The sequence below is a fragment of the Hyla sarda genome, unplaced genomic scaffold (genome assembly GCF_029499605.1).
Source record: "Hyla sarda isolate aHylSar1 unplaced genomic scaffold, aHylSar1.hap1 scaffold_235, whole genome shotgun sequence".
Lineage (NCBI taxonomy): Eukaryota > Metazoa > Chordata > Amphibia > Anura > Hylidae > Hyla > Hyla sarda.
Genome location: NW_026609032.1, coordinates 95,328 through 113,576, shown reverse-complemented (window position 1 = coordinate 113,576; position 18,249 = coordinate 95,328). Strand labels below are relative to the sequence as shown.

At 46.4% G+C, this 18,249-nt stretch overlaps 1 pseudogene; it reads left to right on the top strand.

Annotated features, from left to right (window-relative positions):
- LOC130322522 (uncharacterized) overlaps nt 1-18,249 on the top strand; it is a 109,187-nt pseudogene that overhangs the window by 9,375 nt on the left and 81,563 nt on the right.

The window sequence follows — 18,249 nt, the reverse complement described above, 5'->3', positions numbered from 1 at the left end:
GGAGGATCAGATGGAGGAGGAGAGGAGCAGGAGGATCAGATGGAGGAGGAGAGGAGCAGGAGGATGAGATGGAGGAGGAGAGGAGCAGGAGGATGAGATGGAGGAGGAGAGGAGCAGGAGGATCAGATGGAGGAGGAGAGGAGCAGGAGGATGAGATGGAGGAGGAGAGGAGCAGGAGGATGAGATGGAGGAGGAGAGGAGCAGGAGGATCAGATGGAGGAGGAGAGGAGCAGGAGGATCAGATGGAGGAGGAGAGGAGCAGGAGGATCAGATGGAGGAGGAGAGGAGCAGGAGGATCAGATGGAGGAGGAGAGGAGCAGGAGGATCAGATGGAGGAGGAGCAGGAGGATCAGATGGAGGAGGAGAGGAGCAGGAGGATCAGATGGAGGAGGAGCAGGAGGATCAGATGGAGGAGAGGAGCAGGAGGATCAGATGGAGGAGGAGAGGAGCAGGAGGATCAGATGGAGGAGGAGAGGAGCAGGAGGATCAGATGGAGGAGGAGAGGAGCAGGAGGAGCAGATGGAGGAGGAGAGGAGCAGTAGGATCAGATGGAGAGGAGCAGGAGGATCAGATGGAGGAGGAGAGGAGCTGGAGGATCAGATGGAGGAGGAGAGGAGCAGGAGGATCAGATGGAGGAGGAGCAGGAGGATCAGATGGAGGAGTGTGGTCTGGAGGACATTTCCATTAGATGACATCTATATGACACTATAACATGGAAGCATCTACTACATCTAGAGGAGAGAAGGTTTCTACCCCAACATAGAAGGGATTCTTTCCTGTAAGAGCAGTGAGATTATGGAGAAGTGTAATAGTCCCGAGGGGCCGGGATGTCTTTCCTGAGTCTTGTTATATTACAAGTTATTGGGGGAGGTTTCTGGTTGTTGCTCCAGGGATTTAGTGTCTCTCTCCATACACAGGATTATACCATAGTGAAGAAGACATCGGGGGAGTGTGTGGCCCCCAGCAGCCATCTCCATGAGTCAGGAGGACAGAGCAGGGCCCGGGGCCCCATCACGGAGCCTCCACCTCACTCACTGATACATGAGGAGAAGATCCTAGAACTCATCCACAGGATCACTGAGCTGCTTACTAGAGAGGTGACCCTGCTGGACATTATACAGTAATGGAGGGGTCTGGTGATGACTGGAGAGGTGACACTGCTGGGACATTATACAGTAATGGAGGGGTCTGGTGATGACTGGAGAGGTGACCCTGCTGGACATTATACAGTAATGGAGGGGTCTGGTGATGACTGGAGAGGTGACCCTGCTGGACATTATACAGTAATGGAGGGGTCTGGTGATGACTAGAGAGGTGACACTGCTGGGACATTATACAGTAATGGAGGGGTCTGGTGATGACTGGAGAGGTGACACTGCTGGACATTATACAGTAATGGAGGGGTCTGGTGATGAGAGGTGACACTGCTGGACATTATACAGTAATGGAGGGGTCTGATGATGACTGGAGAGGTGACACTGCTGGGACATTATACAGTAATGGAGGGGTCTGGTGATGACTGGAGAGGTGACACTGCTGGGACATTATACAGTAATGGAGGGGTCTGATGATGACTGGAGAGGTGACACTGCTGGGACATTATACAGTAATGGAGGGGTCTGATGATGACTGGAGAGGTGACACTGCTGGGACATTATACAGTAATGGAGGGGTCTGGTGATGACTGGAGAGGTGACACTGCTGGGACATTATACAGTAATGGAGGGGTCTGATGATGACTGGAGAGGTGACACTGCTGGGACATTATACAGTAATGGAGGGGTCTGGTGATAACTGGAGAGGTGACACTGCTGGGACATTATACAGTAATGGAGGGGTCTGGTGATGACTGGAGAGGTGACACTGCTGGGACATTATACAGTAATGGAGGGGTCTGATGATGACTGGAGAGGTGACACTGCTGGGACATTATACAGTAATGGAGGGGTCTGGTGATGACTGGAGAGGTGACACTGCTGGGACATTATACAGTAATGGAGGGGTCTGATGATGACTGGAGAGGTGACACTGCTGGACATTATACAGTAATGGAGGGGTCTGGTGATGACTGGAGAGGTGAGACTGCTGGACATTATACAGTAATGGAGGGGTCTGGTGATGACTGGAGAGGTGACACTGCTGGGACATTATACAGTAATGGAGGGGTCTGGTGATGATTAGAGAGGTGACACTGCTGGGACATTATACAGTAATGGAGGGGTCTGGTGATGACTGGAGAGGTGACACTGCTGGGACATTATACAGTAATGGAGGGGTCTGGTGATGATTAGAGAGGTGACACTGCTGGGACATTATACAGTAATGGAGGGGTCTGATGATGACTGGAGAGGTGACACTGCTGGACATTATACAGTAATGGAGGGATCTGGTGATGACTGGAGAGGTGACACTGCTGGACATTATACAGTAATGGAGGGGGTCTGGTGATGATTAGAGAGGTGACACTGCTGGACATTATACAGTAATGGAGGGGTCTGGTGATGACTGGAGAGGTGACACTGCTGGACATTATACAGTAATGGAGGGGGTCTGGTGATGATTAGAGAGGTGACACTGCTGGACATTATACAGTAATGGAGGGGTCTGGTGATGACTGGAGAGGTGACACTGCTGGGACATTATACAGTAATGGAGGGGGTCTGGTGATGACTGGAGAGGTGACACTGCTGGGACATTATACAGTAATGGAGGGGTCTGGTGATGATTAGAGAGATGACACTGCTGGGACATTATACAGTAATGGAGGGGTCTGGTGATGACTGGAGAGGTGACACTGCTGGGACATTATACAGTAATGGAGGGGTCTGGTGATGATTAGAGAGGTGACACTGCTGGGACATTATACAGTAATGGAGGGGTCTGGTGATGACTGGAGAGGTAACACTGCTGGGACATTATACAGTAATGGAGGGGTCTGGTGATTAGGGAGGCGACACTGCTTTACATTATACAGTAATGGAGGGGTCTGGTGATTAGAGAGGTGACCCTGCTGGGACATTATACAGTAATGGAGGGGTCTGGTGATTAGAGAGGTGACACTGCTGGGACATTATACAGTAATGGAGGGGTCTGGTGATGACTGGAGAGGTGACACTGCTGGGACATTATACAGTAATGGAGGGGTCTGTTCATGACTGGAGAGGTGACACTGCTGGGACATTATACAGTAATAGAGGGGTCTGGTGATGATTAGAGAGGTGACACTGCTGGACATTATATAGTAATGGAGGGGTCTGGTGATGACTGGAGAGATGACACTGCTGGGATATTATACAGTAATGGAGGGGTCTGGTGATGATTAGAGAGGTGACACTGCTGGGACATTATACAGTAATGGAGGGGTCTGGTGATGAGAGGTGACACTGCTGGGACATTATACAGTAATGGAGGGGTCTGGTGATGATTAGAGAGGTGACACTGCTGGGACATTATACAGTAATGGAGGGGTCTGGTGATGACTGGAGAGGTTACACTGCTGGGACATTATAGAGTAATGGAGGGGTCTGGTGATGACTGGAGAGGTTACACTGCTGGGACATTATAGAGTAATGGAGGGGTCTGATGATGACTGGAGAGGTGACACTGCTGGGACATTATACAGTAATGGAGGAGTCTGGTGATAGAGAGGTGACTCTGCTGGACATTATACAGTAATGGAGGGGTCTGGTGATGACTGGAGAGGTTACACTGCTGGGACATTATACAGTAATGGAGGGGTCTGGTGATGATTAGAGAGGTGACACTGCTGGGACATTATATAGTAATGGAGGAGTCTGGTGATGATTAGAGAGGTGACACTGCTGGGACATTATACAGTAATGGAGGGGTCTGGTGATGACTAGAGAGGTGACACTGCTGGGACATTATACAGTAATGAAGGGGTCTGGGGATGACTGGAGAGTTGACCCTGCTGGACATTATACAGTAATGAAGGGGTCTGGTGATGACTGGAGAGGTGACCCTGCTGGGACATTATACAGTAATGGAGGGATCTGGTGATGACTGGAGAGGTGACACTGCTGGGACATTATACAGTAATGGAGGGGTCTGGTGATGATTGGAGAGGTGACACTGCTGGACATTATACAGTAATGGAGGGGTCTGGTGATGATTGGAGAGGTGACACTGCTGGGACATTATACAGTAATGGAGGGGTCTGGTGATGGTTAGAGAGGTGACACTGCTGGGACATTATATAGTAATGGAGGGGTCTGGTGATGACTGGAGAGGTGACCCTGCTGGACATTATACAGTAATGGAGGGGTCTGGTGATGATTATAGAGGTGACACTGCTGAACATTATATAGTAATGGAGGGGTCTGGTGATGATTAGAGAGGTGACACTGCTGGGACATTATACAGTAATGGAGAGGTCTGGTGATGACTGGAGAGGTGACACTGCTGGGACATTATACAGTAATGAAGGGGTCTGGGGATGACTGGAGAGTTGACCCTGCTGGACATTATACAGTAATGGAGGGGTCGGGTGATGATTAGAGAGGTGACATTGCTGGGACATTATACAGTAATGGAGGGGTCTGGTGATGACTGGAGAGGTGACACTGCTGGGACATTATACAGTAATGAAGGGGTCTGGGGATGACTGGAGAGTTGACCCTGCTGGACATTATACAGTAATGAAGGGGTCTGGTGATGATTAGAGAGGTGACCCTGCTGGACATTATACAGTAATGGAGGGGTCTGGTGATGATAGGTGACACTGCTGGGACATTATACAGTAATGGAGGGGTCTGGTGATGACTGGAGAGGTGACACTGCTGGGACATTATACAGTAATGGAGGGGTCTGGTGATGATTAGAGAGGTGACACTGCTGGACCTTATACAGTAATGAAGGGGTCTGGTGATGACTGGAGAGGTGACACTGCTGGACATTATACAGTAATGGAGGGGTCTGGTAATGACTGGAGAGGTGACCCTGCTGGACATTATACAGTAATGGAGGGGTCTGGTGATGATTAGAGAGGTGACACTGCTGGACATTATACAGTAATGGAGGGGTCTGGTGATGATTAGAGAGGTGACACTGCTGGGACATTATACAGTAATGGAGGGGTCTGGTAATGACTGGAGAGGTGACACTGCTGGGACATTATACAGTAATGGAGGGGTCTGGTGATGACTGGAGAGGTGACACTGCTGGGACATTATACAGTAATGGAGGGGTCTGGTAATGACTGGAGAGGTGACACTGCTGGGACATTATACAGTAATGGAGGGGTCTGGTAATGACTGGAGAGGTGACACTGCCGGGACATTATACAGTAATGGAGGGGTCTGGTGATGACTGGAGAGGTGACACTGCTGGGACATTATACAGTAATGGAGGGGTCTGGTGATGACTGGAGAGGTGACACTGCTGGGACATTATACAGTAATGGAGGGGTCTGGTGATGACTGGAGAGGTGACACTGCTGGACATTATACAGTAATGGAGGGGTCTGGTGATGACTGGAGAGGTGACACTGCTGGACATTATACAGTAATGGAGGGGTCTGGTGATGATTAGAGAGGTGACACTGCTGGGACATTATACAGTAATGGAGGGGTCTGGTGATGATTGGAGAGGTGACCCTGCTGGACATTATATAGTAATGGAGGGGTCTGGTGATGATTAGAGAGGTGACCCTGCTGGGACATTTTATAGTAATGGAGGGGTCTGGTGATGATTAGAGAGGTGGCACTGCTGGGACATTATACAGTAATGGAGGGGTCTGGTGATGATTAGAGAGGTGACACTGCTGGACATTATACAGTAATGGAGGGGTCTGGTGATGATTAGAGAGGTGACACTGCTGGACATTATACAGTAATGGAGGGGTCTGGTGATGACTGGAGAGGTGACACTGCTGGGACATTATACAGTAATGGAGGGGGTCTGGTGATGACTGGAGAGGTGACACTGCTGGGACATTATACAGTAATGGAGGGGTCTGGTGATGACTGGAGAGGTGACACTGCTGGGACATTATACAGTAATGGAGGGGTCTGGTGATGATTAGAGAGATGACACTGCTGGGAAATTATACAGTAATGAAGGGGTCTGGTGATGACAGGAGAGGTGACACTGCTGGACATTATACAGTAATGGAGGGGTCTGGTGATGACTGGAGAGGTGACTCTGCTGGACATTATACAGTAATGGAGGGGTCTGGTGATGACTGGAGAGGTGACACTGCTGGGACATTATACAGTAATAGAGGGGTCTGGTGATGATTAGAGAGGTGACACTGCTGGACATTATATAGTAATGGAGGGGTCTGGTGATGACTGGAGAGATGACACTGCTGGGATATTATACAGTAATGGAGGGGTCTGGTGATGATTAGAGAGGTGACACTGCTGGGACATTATACAGTAATGGAGGGGTCTGGTGATGAGAGGTGACACTGCTGGGACATTATACAGTAATGGAGGGGTCTGGTGATGATTAGAGAGGTGACACTGCTGGGACATTATACAGTAATGGAGGGGTCTGATGATGACTGGAGAGGTTACACTGCTGGGACATTATAGAGTAATGGAGGGGTCTGATGATGACTGGAGAGGTGACACTGCTGGGACATTATACAGTAATGGAGGGGTCTGATGATGACTGGAGAGGTTACACTGCTGGGACATTATAGAGTAATGGAGGGGTCTGGTGATGACTGGAGAGGTGACACTGCTGGGACATTATACAGTAATGGAGGGGTCTGGTGATGACTAGAGAGGTGACACTGCTGGGACATTATACAGTAATGAAGGGGTCTGGGGATGACTGGAGAGTTGACCCTGCTGGACATTATACAGTAATGAAGGGGTCTGGTGATGACTGGAGAGGTGACACTGCTGGACATTATACAGTAATGGAGGGGTCTGGTGATGAGAGGTGACACTGCTGGGACATTATACAGTAATGGAGGGGTCTGGTGATGACTGGAGAGGTGACACTGCTGGACATTATACAGTAATGGAGGGGTCTGGTGACTGGAGAGGTGACACTGCTGGACATTATACAGTAATGGAAGGGTCTGGTGATGACTGGAGAGGTGACACTGCTGGGACATTATATAGTAATGGAGGGGTCTGGTGATGACTGGAGAGGTGACACTGCTGGGACATTATACAGTAATGGAGGGGTCTGGTAATGATTAGAGAGGTGACACTGCTGGGACATTATACAGTAATGGAGGGGTCTGGTGATGACTGGAGAGGTGACACTGCTGGGACATTATACAGTAATGGAGGGGTCTGGTGATGATTAGAGAGGTGACACTGCTGGGACATTATACAGTAATGGAGGGGTCTGGTGATGACTGGAGAGGTGACACTGCTGGACATTATACAGTAATGGAGGGGTCTGGTGATGACTGGAGAGGTGACACTGCTGGGACAATATACAGTAATGGAGGGGTCTGGTGATGACTGGAGAGGTGACCCTGCTGGACATTATACAGTAATGGAGGGGTCTGGTGATGATTATAGAGGTGACACTGCTGAACATTATATAGTAATGGAGGGGTCTGGTGATGATTAGAGAGGTGACACTGCTGGGACATTATACAGTAATGGAGAGGTCTGGTGATGACTGGAGAGGTGACACTGCTGGGACATTATACAGTAATGAAGGGGTCTGGGGATGACTGGAGAGTTGACCCTGCTGGACATTATACAGTAATGGAGGGGTCGGGTGATGATTAGAGAGGTGACATTGCTGGGACATTATACAGTAATGGAGCGGTCTGGTGATGACTGGAGAGGTGACACTGCTGGGACATTATACAGTAATGGAGGGGTCTGGTGATGATTAGAGAGGTGACACTGCTGGGACATTATACAGTAATGGAGGGGTCTGGTGATGATTAGAGAGGTGACACTGCTGGGACATTATACAGTAATGGAGGGGTCTGATGATGACTGGAGAGGTGACACTGCTGGACATTATACAGTAATGGAGGGGTCTGGTGATGACTGGAGAGGTGACACTGCTGGACATTATACAGTAATGGAGAGGTCTGGTGATGACTGGAGAGGTGACACTGCTGGGACATTATACAGTAATGAAGGGGTCTGGGGATGACTGGAGAGTTGACCCTGCTGGACATTATACAGTAATGAAGGGGTCTGGTGATGATTAGAGAGGTGACCCTGCTGGACATTATACAGTAATGGAGGGGTCTGGTGATGATAGGTGACACTGCTGGGACATTATACAGTAATGGAGGGGTCTGGTGATGACTGGAGAGGTGACACTGCTGGGACATTATACAGTAATGGAGGGGTCTGGTGATGATTAGAGAGGTGACACTGCTGGACCTTATACAGTAATGAAGGGGTCTGGTGATGACTGGAGAGGTGACACTGCTGGACATTATACAGTAATGGAGGGGTCTGGTAATGACTGGAGAGGTGACCCTGCTGGACATTATACAGTAATGGAGGGGTCTGGTGATGATTAGAGAGGTGACACTGCTGGACATTATACAGTAATGGAGGGGTCTGGTAATGACTGGAGAGGTGACACTGCTGGGACATTATACAGTAATGGAGGGGTCTGGTAATGACTGGAGAGGTGACACTGCTGGGACATTATACAGTAATGGAGGGGTCTGGTGATGATTAGAGAGGTGACACTGCTGGGACATTATATAGTAATGGAGGGGTCTGGTGATGACTGGAGAGGTGACACTGCCGGGACATTATACAGTAATGGAGGGGTCTGGTGATGACTGGAGAGGTGACACTGCTGGGACATTATACAGTAATGGAGGGGTCTGGTGATGATTAGAGAGGTGACACTGCTGGGACATTATACAGTAATGGAGGGGTCTGGTGATGACTGGAGAGGTGACACTGCTGGGACATTATACAGTAATGGAGGGGTCTGGTGATGACTGGAGAGGTGACACTGCTGGACATAATACAGTAATGGAGGGGTCTGGTGATGACTGGAGAGGTGACACTGCTGGACATTATACAGTAATGGAGGGGTCTGGTGATGATTAGAGAGGTGACACTGCTGGGACATTATACAGTAATGGAGGGGTCTGGTGATGATTAGAGAGGTGACACTGCTGGGACATTATACAGTAATGGAGGGGTCTGGTGATGATTGGAGAGGTGACCCTGCTGGACATTATATAGTAATGGAGGGGTCTGGTGATGATTAGAGAGGTGACCCTGCTGGGACATTTTATAGTAATGGAGGGGTCTGGTGATGATTAGAGAGGTGGCACTGCTGGGACATTATACAGTAATGGAGGGGTCTGGTGATGATTAGAGAGGTGACACTGCTGGACATTATACAGTAATGGAGGGGTCTGGTGATGATTAGAGAGGTGACACTGCTGGACATTATACAGTAATGGAGGGGTCTGGTAATGACTGGAGAGGTGACACTGCTGGGACATTATACAGTAATGGAGGGGTCTGGTAATGACTGGAGAGGTGACACTGCTGGACATTATACAGTAATGGAGGGGTCTGGTGATGACTGGAGAGGTAACCCTGCTGGGACATTATACAGTAATGGAGGGGTCTGGTAATGACTGGAGAGGTGACCCTGCTGGGACATTATACAGTTATGGAGGGGTCTGGTGATGATTAGAGAGGTGACACTGCTGGGACATTATATAGTAATGGAGGGGTCTGGTGAGGACTGGAGAGGTGACACTGCTGGGACATTATACAGTAATGGAGGGGTCTGGTAATGACTGGAGAGGTGACCTTGCTGGGACATTATACAGTAATGGAGGGGTCTGGTGATGATTAGAGAGGTGGCACTGCTGGGACATTATACAGTAATGGAGGGGTCTGGTGATGATTAGAGAGGTGACACTGCTGGACATTATACAGTAATGGAGGGGTCTGGTGATGATTAGAGAGGTGACACTGCTGGGACATTATACAGTAATGGAGGGGTCTGGTGATGATTAGAGAGGTGACACTGCTGGGACATTATACAGTAATGGAGGGGTCTGGTGATGACTGGAGAGGTGACACTGCTGGGACATTATACAGTAATGGAGGGGTCTGGTGATGACTGGAGAGGTGACACTGCTGGACATTATACAGTAATGGAGGGGTCTGGTGATAGAGAGGTGACACTGCTGGGACATTGTACAGTAATGGAGGGATCAGGTGATGACGGTATCGTTGTGTGTCAGGTTCCTATAAGGTGTCAGGATGTGGCGGTCTATTTCTCCATGGAGGAGTGGGAGTATGTAGAAGGACACAAGGATCTGTACCAGGACATAGTCATGATGGAGGATCACCGGCCCCTCACATCACAAGGTAAGAAGAGACATATATATAGATATCACTCTCACTACCTTGTAACATAGAAATCTATGCAGCACTGATGTATTCATTCCCTGTGTGTTCCCTACAGATGGAGTCATTGATAGAAATCCACCCGAGAGGTGTCCCCGTCCTCTGTATTCCCAGGACTGTCTAGAGGGAAATGTCCCAGAGAACCATCAGGTAGATGACCCTAAAGTCTCCTCAGAATATAAAGTAATTGAACCCAACATCATTTACATTTATTCTTGTGTATTTAGGGTGAAGATCTGATGGATATTAAGGTTGAGGTTATAGATGAAGAAGAGGAAGAGACGGGTGTCATGGCCGATCAGCAGTGTAAGGAGGAGGAGATGGGTGTCATGGCCGATCAGCAGGGTAAGAAAGAGGAGACTTTTTGTGGTTTCGTTTAGTCTGTAGTTAGAACATTGGTCCCGGACAGAAGGTGTAAACAGATAAATGGATTGAAGTTTATGGAATAAAGCAGGAACAGAAAAATGGCGCTAAGTACCGTACACAATAAATAATAACAATATGTTGGTGGAATTTATGTAGACATATAGACATGTTAACAACTTCCACTATCTATTTGCGATGCGTGTGTGTGTATGTGTATATATAATTATGCGTCAGTACCAGGGAGAAGAGGAAGGCTTCTTGCGGCGCCTGAGGATCGGGTTTCGTTCAACAAAGAGACAAGTGTCTGATATAGTAAATGATACTTGTTTTATTGGAGACTGTAACAAAATCATAAGATAAAAAAGAATAGAATAGAATCAGCCTGATGAAGCGTGGGCCTCCCCGCGAAATGCTTTGCTTCTATTTTATTTTATCTTTTCATTTTGTTACAATCTCCAATAAAACGATTAAACAGATAAAACACAATAATTCCCAACACCTGGTGATCTGTTATAAATAACCAAGAAACCACCAGGAGACGGAATGTATGCAGCAATAGAAGTTTATTGGGTGGGATAATATTGTGCCGCCTACAGACTCCAGGAAATGACAATTTCAGTAAACTCTCCTTCCTGGTCGTCCTCCGGCAGCTCATGAATGGGACATTCAAAGCAATGAAAGCTCCTTGGAGAACTCTAATGCTAAAGCCCAAGATGTCTCCTCTGTAGTGTCTGATAAAGGTGGATGATGACCACGTGGAAGTCTAACACATCTGCTCCAGAGTATCCAATAGCATCTCTCTGCCCATGAGGAGCCTCCATGTGGTAGAATGTGTCCTGACAGCCCACCAGATAGAAGACCCCCATAGAGTATCCAATACCATCTCTCTGCCCATGAGGAGCCTCCATGTGGTAGAATGTGTCCTGACAGCCCACCAGATAGAAGACCCCCATAGAGTATCCAATAGCATCTCTCTGCCCATGAGGAGCCTCCATGTGGTAGAATGTGTCCTGACAGCCCACCAGATAGAAGACCCCCATAGAGTATCCAATAGAATCTCTCTGCCCATGAGGAGCCTCCATGTGGTAGAATGTGTCCTGACAGCCCACCAGATAGAAGACCCCCATAGAGTATCCAATAGCATCTCTCTGCCCATGAGGAGCCTCCATGTGGTAGAATGTGTCCTGACAGCCCACCAGATAGAAGACCCCTATAGAGTATCCAATAGCATCTCTGCCCATGAGGAGCCTCCATGTGGTAGAATGTGTCCTGACAGCCCACCAGATAGAAGACCCCCATAGAGGAGCCCGTTCTGATGACCTCCTTATTCCATCTCACCAGTGACCACTGTCCCAGCATAAAATATATATAATGGATCCCGACCAACCAAACCAGGAGAACTGGAGGTGGAGAACTTACCAAGAAGACATATGGGGGGGACGTAAGGCTTAACCCCTTCCTGCCTGTAGAGACCAGGAGACCTCCAGAGTATAGAGATCTGACCCTACTACCTTCATGTCCGAGAAGAGAAGGAAATACGTCTTCTGTGGTTTCTTTGGCTATTTATACCCGGTCACCAGGGGTTGTCTATTTGGATAATTCTGTGGTTTATTTTACATTTACTTCTTGGTTACACCCCTCTATATGGGGCCAAAGAGAGGGGCCCCTTCATGTGCTGCCATAGGACCCCCAGGGGTCCTGTGCTGAGGGTCACCTACATACTACACCCATCATCTCATCACATACAATGGATTTCATCACTGTGTGTTCTCTACAGATGCCATAAGAAATCCACCCGAGAGGTGTCCCCGCCCTCTGTATTCCCAGGACTGTCCGGAGGGAAATGTCCCAGAGAAGCATCAGGTAGATGAGGCTAAAGTCTCCCTAAAATAAGACCATAAGGTATTTGAGGCCGAGTTAATTTGCTTTTGTATTTTTCCTGTCTGTTTAGGGTGAAGATCTGATGGATATTAAGGTTGAGGTTATAGATGATGATGAAGAGGAAACGGATTTCAGGGCCAATCAGCAGCGTAAGGAGGGGGAGACTTTCATTGGTTGATAATAAGGACACCTGTTTTGAGGGTCTCCTAGATCCATCATCTGATCATCACATGGAAATAAACTAATCATTCCCTGTGTGTTCCCTACAGATGGATATAGAGGAGGTGATGTATTCATTCCTTGTGTGTTCCCTACAGATGGAGTCATGGATAGAAATCCACCCGAGAGGTGTCCCCGCCCTCTGTATTCCCAGGACTGTCCAGAGGGAAATGTCCCAGAGAAGCATCAGGTAGATGAGGCTGATCCTATATCTCTATAGGGGGGTCCTGCAGTCATAGATTTTGGGGGTCTCTGTTGCTCCTCCTGTCTTCTGTATTGTAGTGAATTGTTCTATATGTCACATCAGGGGGGAGATCTGACTAATAATAAAGTGGAGGATGAAGAAGAGAGGATGAGGGGCCATCACCCGTGTATGAGGGAAGTGAAGGAGGAAATTCCAGGAGGTGTTACCCCAGGTATGTAATAATTCCAGGAGGTGTTACCCAGGTATGTAATAATTCCAGGAGGTGTTACCCCAGGTATGTAATAATGCCAGGAGGTGTTACCCCAGGTATGTAATAATTCCAGGAGGTGTTACCCAGGTATGTAATAATTCCAGGAGGTGTTACCCCAGGTATGTAATAATTCCAGGAGGTGTTACCCCAGGTATGTAATAATTCCAGATGGTGTTATCCCAGGTATGTAATAATTCCAGGAGGTGTTATCCCAGGTGACATCCTCTTCTCACTATGGACGTATCTTTCCTGTTTCTTGTACTCAGGGGCCACTTCATTAGATCCACCTTAATAATACCTGACAGGAACCTCCTTCCCCTTACAGCAGCCTGGATTCCCATACTCAGTAATACATTCTTAGTGGAATTGATACAACAGGGTCCTCGAGACCATTATTACAGATTACCTGCCCTATTTTGCGGGCCCCAACTGGACGACGGTCCCTACACTCACTATGAGTATGGGGCGTTAAGGGGAACGTCAGACTGTGCAGGTCAATACGAAACTGACACATCAAGGACAGAATCAGCAAACAGAAAGGGATTAGCAACAACAAGACAGAGGAGGAGGACAACGCATAACCAATATGGAAGAATAAAAATGTTAAAGGGCAATACATGACAAAAATAAAGCATTTAACCCCTTAAGGACCACGGCTTTTTCCGTTTTTGCACTTTCGTTTTTTCCTCCTTACCTTTTAAAAATCATAACCCTTTCAATTTTGCACCTAAAAATCCATATGATGCTTATTTTTTGCGCCACCAATTCTACTTTGTAATGACGTCAGTCATTGTGCCCAAAAATCTACGGCGAAATGGGAAAAAAATCATTGTGTGACGAAATTGAAGAAAAAAACGCCATTTTGTAACTTTTGGGGGCTTCCGTTTCTACGCAGTGCATATTTCGGTAAAAATGACCCCTTCTCTTTATTCTGTAGGTCCATATGATTATAATGATCCCCGAATTATATAGGTGATTTTGTTAGACTTCTGTAAAAAATCATAACTACATGCAGGAAAATGTATACGTTTAAATTTGTCCTCTTCTGACCCTTATAACTTTTTTTTATTTTTCCGCATATGGGGCGGTATGAGGGATAATTTTTTGCGCCGTGATCTGAAGTTTTTAGCTGTACCATTTTTGTATTGATCGAACTTTTTGATAGCTTTTTATTCATTTTTTCATGATATAAAAAGCGACCAAAAATACGTTATTTTGGACTTTGGAATTTTTTTGCGCGTACCCCATTGAATTGACTGTGCGGTTTAATTAATGATATATTTTTATAGTTTGGACATTTACGCACGCGGCGATACCACATATGTTTATATTTATTTTTATTTACATGGTGTGTTTTTTTATGGGAAAAGGGGGGTGCTTTGAACTTTTATTAAGGAAAGGGTTAAATCACATTTATAACCTTTTTTATTACACTTTATTTTATTTTTTTGCAGTGTTATAGCTCCCATAGGAGACTATAACACTGCACACACTGATCATTGTTATCCCATAGGAGACTATAACACTGCACACACTGATCTCTTTGACTGATCATTGTTATCCCATAGGGACCTATAACACTGCACACACTGATCATTGTTATCCCATAGGGACCTATAACACTGCACACACTGATCATTGTTATCCCATAGGAGACTATAACACTGCACACACTGATCTCTTATACTGATCATTGTTATCACATAGGGACCTATAACACTGCACACACTGATCATTGTTATCCCATAGGGACCTATAACACTGCACACACTGATTGCCAGCACTGTTCACTGCAAAGCCATAGCTTTGCAGTGATCAGCGTTATCGGCGGTCGATTGCTCAAGCCTGCATCTCAGGCTTGGAGCAATCCTTCGCCGAGGGGACACGCCGGAGGCAGGTAAGAGGACCTCCACTCGTGTCCCAGCTAATCGGGACACCACATTTTCACTGCAGTAGTCCCAATCAGCCCTGCTGAGCAGACGGGCAGCTTTCACTTTCATTTTAGATGCGGCTTTCAATGCCGCGTCTGAAGGGTTAATAGCGCGCGGCACCGCGATCGCTGCTGCGCGCTATTAGCCCCGGATCCCGGCATCAGATACATGCCGGGACCGACCCGATATGACGCGGGGTCACCGCATGACCCCGCGTTATATCGCGGGAGACTGCCAAGGATGTAAATATACGTCCTTGGTCGTTAAGGGGTTAAACTACTTAAACAGGACGGCAGTGAAGAATCATTAAAAAGCTATAGAGAAAAATGTTAAATATATTTTAAAAAAACTGATAAAAGCCTCAAAAATAGAGACAGACTAATTGCCAAAGAGAGTAAAATTAACCCAAAAATGTTCTTTAACTATATAAATGTCAGGGACCAACTGGTCCCTTCCTGAACTAAAGAACTGGGGCCTAATAAAAAACACATACTAATAAATAGTCAGTCACCAACCAGAAATCTAACAGGAACATACAACTCTATAGTATATAAGTTCAGAGGACACAGATCAGAGAGTAGTACAGAGGACACAAATCAGCGGTCGTGAACAGAGGACACCATAGATCAGTGGACATGAAGAGGGGGCTCATAGATAAGTGATCATGAACAGAACTAAAAAGATCTGAATAAAGAACTAAATAACAAATAGAGTTCAAAACACCAGACAGGAAAACGGATAAGTCAACAGACTATAGGAACAGACGGGAATATAGCATAATACCCCAGAATGTCCAATAGACACGAAGTCCCACTGGACCAGAAACAGGGATCTATAGCTAAACCGGAATTATCGCAATCGCCCAGATAACCTCTAATAGAAACAGGAATGTCTTGCTATGAGAACGCAATCTCCCAGAGTCCACCTTGGAGCACGGAGATATCTTGTACTAATTCTCAATTCCCCGGATTCCCCATGGACAAGTAACAGGGATATCTAGAAACACAGGATATAATTATAGAACACAGTTCACACTGAACAAGACAGAAATCAGATGAGTCTAAGCAGAGTCCACAGGATATAAATATAGGACACTGTTCACACTGGATACTTCACTATAGGAATAGCCATTAATAATAAATCCAAATAGACTGCTGACCAGCGGCACACACACCGCAGTGTGGTCAGGATGCAGGCCCAGCCGGAGAACAGAAATAGAATACATGAAACACTGACTAAAACCGGATGAGTCTGAAAAGACTCCAGAACAGGAATAACATACAGAGCATAGGTAACAAGCAAGAGTCAGACATAGTGTGAACAGACGCATAGCAGAAAGGATAATAAATCCTAAAATCGACTAAACGAACATAGCTTAAAATCTACTAAGAGAATGCCAAAACATGGCTAAAACCTGAAACTACAAAACGCATGCTAAAACAGATATAGTAGATATAAAAGCTCAAACAAAGAGTGTTTCACCCAGCCTCCATTAGCCACATGGCAGTAGCAAGGTAGCAGCAAGACATCAGGAGGTCAAGATCTCACAATAACCAGAGGCTAGCCTGGGCTGACATTAAATAGACACACCCGAAAGGCTATTGGCTAACAGAGGCCTGGGCTGAAAAGGCCAGAAACATTTAACTGTTCCCTGGCCAGGAAACATAAAACTGTTCACACACAGCAAAACCAATAGACTGTGAGTGAATACAGACATGACAATAAATAGCAAAAAGGTTAAAAATGAAAGTCTAGGCCCTTTAAAAAACGATAAAGGAAATCTAAATGGGGATTAGGAAAAAGCAAATATAATAAACAAATTCTTCTCCACTGAAATGCCAGGTGAAATACAGCGAGATAAGGTAAACTCCCCAGTACAGGTCACCTGTCTAACCCAGGAAGAAGTACAGGTCCCCTGTCTAACCCAGGGAGAATGACAGGTCACCTGTCTAACCCAGGAAGAAGTACAGGTCACCTGTCTTACCCAGGAAGAAGTACATTGCTGCCTAAAAAAAATCTAAATAGACAAATCGCCAGGTCCAGATGGCATTCACCCCTGTGTCCTAAAGGAATTAAATAATGTAATAGACAGACCCCTATTTTTAATATTCAGGGACTGTTCCCCAGGACTGGTGCATGGCAAATGTGGTGCCAGTAGTTTAAAAAAAGGGATCAAAAGGTGACCCCGGGAATTATAGACCTGTTAGTTTAACCTCCGTTGTATGTAAATTGTTTGAGGGTTTTCTAAGAGATGCTATTCTGGAATATCTTAATAAAAATAAATGTATGACGCCATATCACATGGCTTTATGAGGGATCGGTCCTGTCACCTGATCAGATTTTATGAGGAGGTGAGCTCCAGACTGGACCAGGGGCAATCGCTGGATGTCGTATATCTGGATTTCTCCAAAGCATTTGATACGGTGCCACATAAAAGGTTGGTGCATAAAATGAGAAGGATGGGGCTGGGGGAGAATGTGTGTAAGTGGGTAAGTAACTGGCTCAGTGATAGGAAACAGAGGGTGGTTATTAATGGTACTTATTCTGATTGGGTGACTGTTACTAGTGGGGACCACAGGGGTCAGTCTTGGGTCCTGTTCTATTTAATATATTCATTAATGACCTTGTAGAGGGGTTAAATAGTAAAGTAGCAACCTTTGCAGATGATACTAAACTCTGTAAAGCAGTAAACCCTATAGAGGACAGTGTACTGTATATAGTAGATAACACTATAGAGGACAGTGAACTGTATATAGTAGATAACACTATAGAGGACAGTGCACTGTTTATAGTAGATAACACTATAGAGGACAGTGCACTGTGTATAGTAGATAACACTATAGAGGACAGTGCACTGTATATAGTAGATAACACTATAGAGGACAGTGCACTGTATATAGTAGATAACACTATAGAGGACAGTGCACTGTATATAGTAGATAACACTATAGAGGACAGTGCACTGTATATAGTAGATAACACTATAGAGGACAGTGCACTGTTTATAGTAGATAACACTATAGAGGACAGTGCACTGTATAT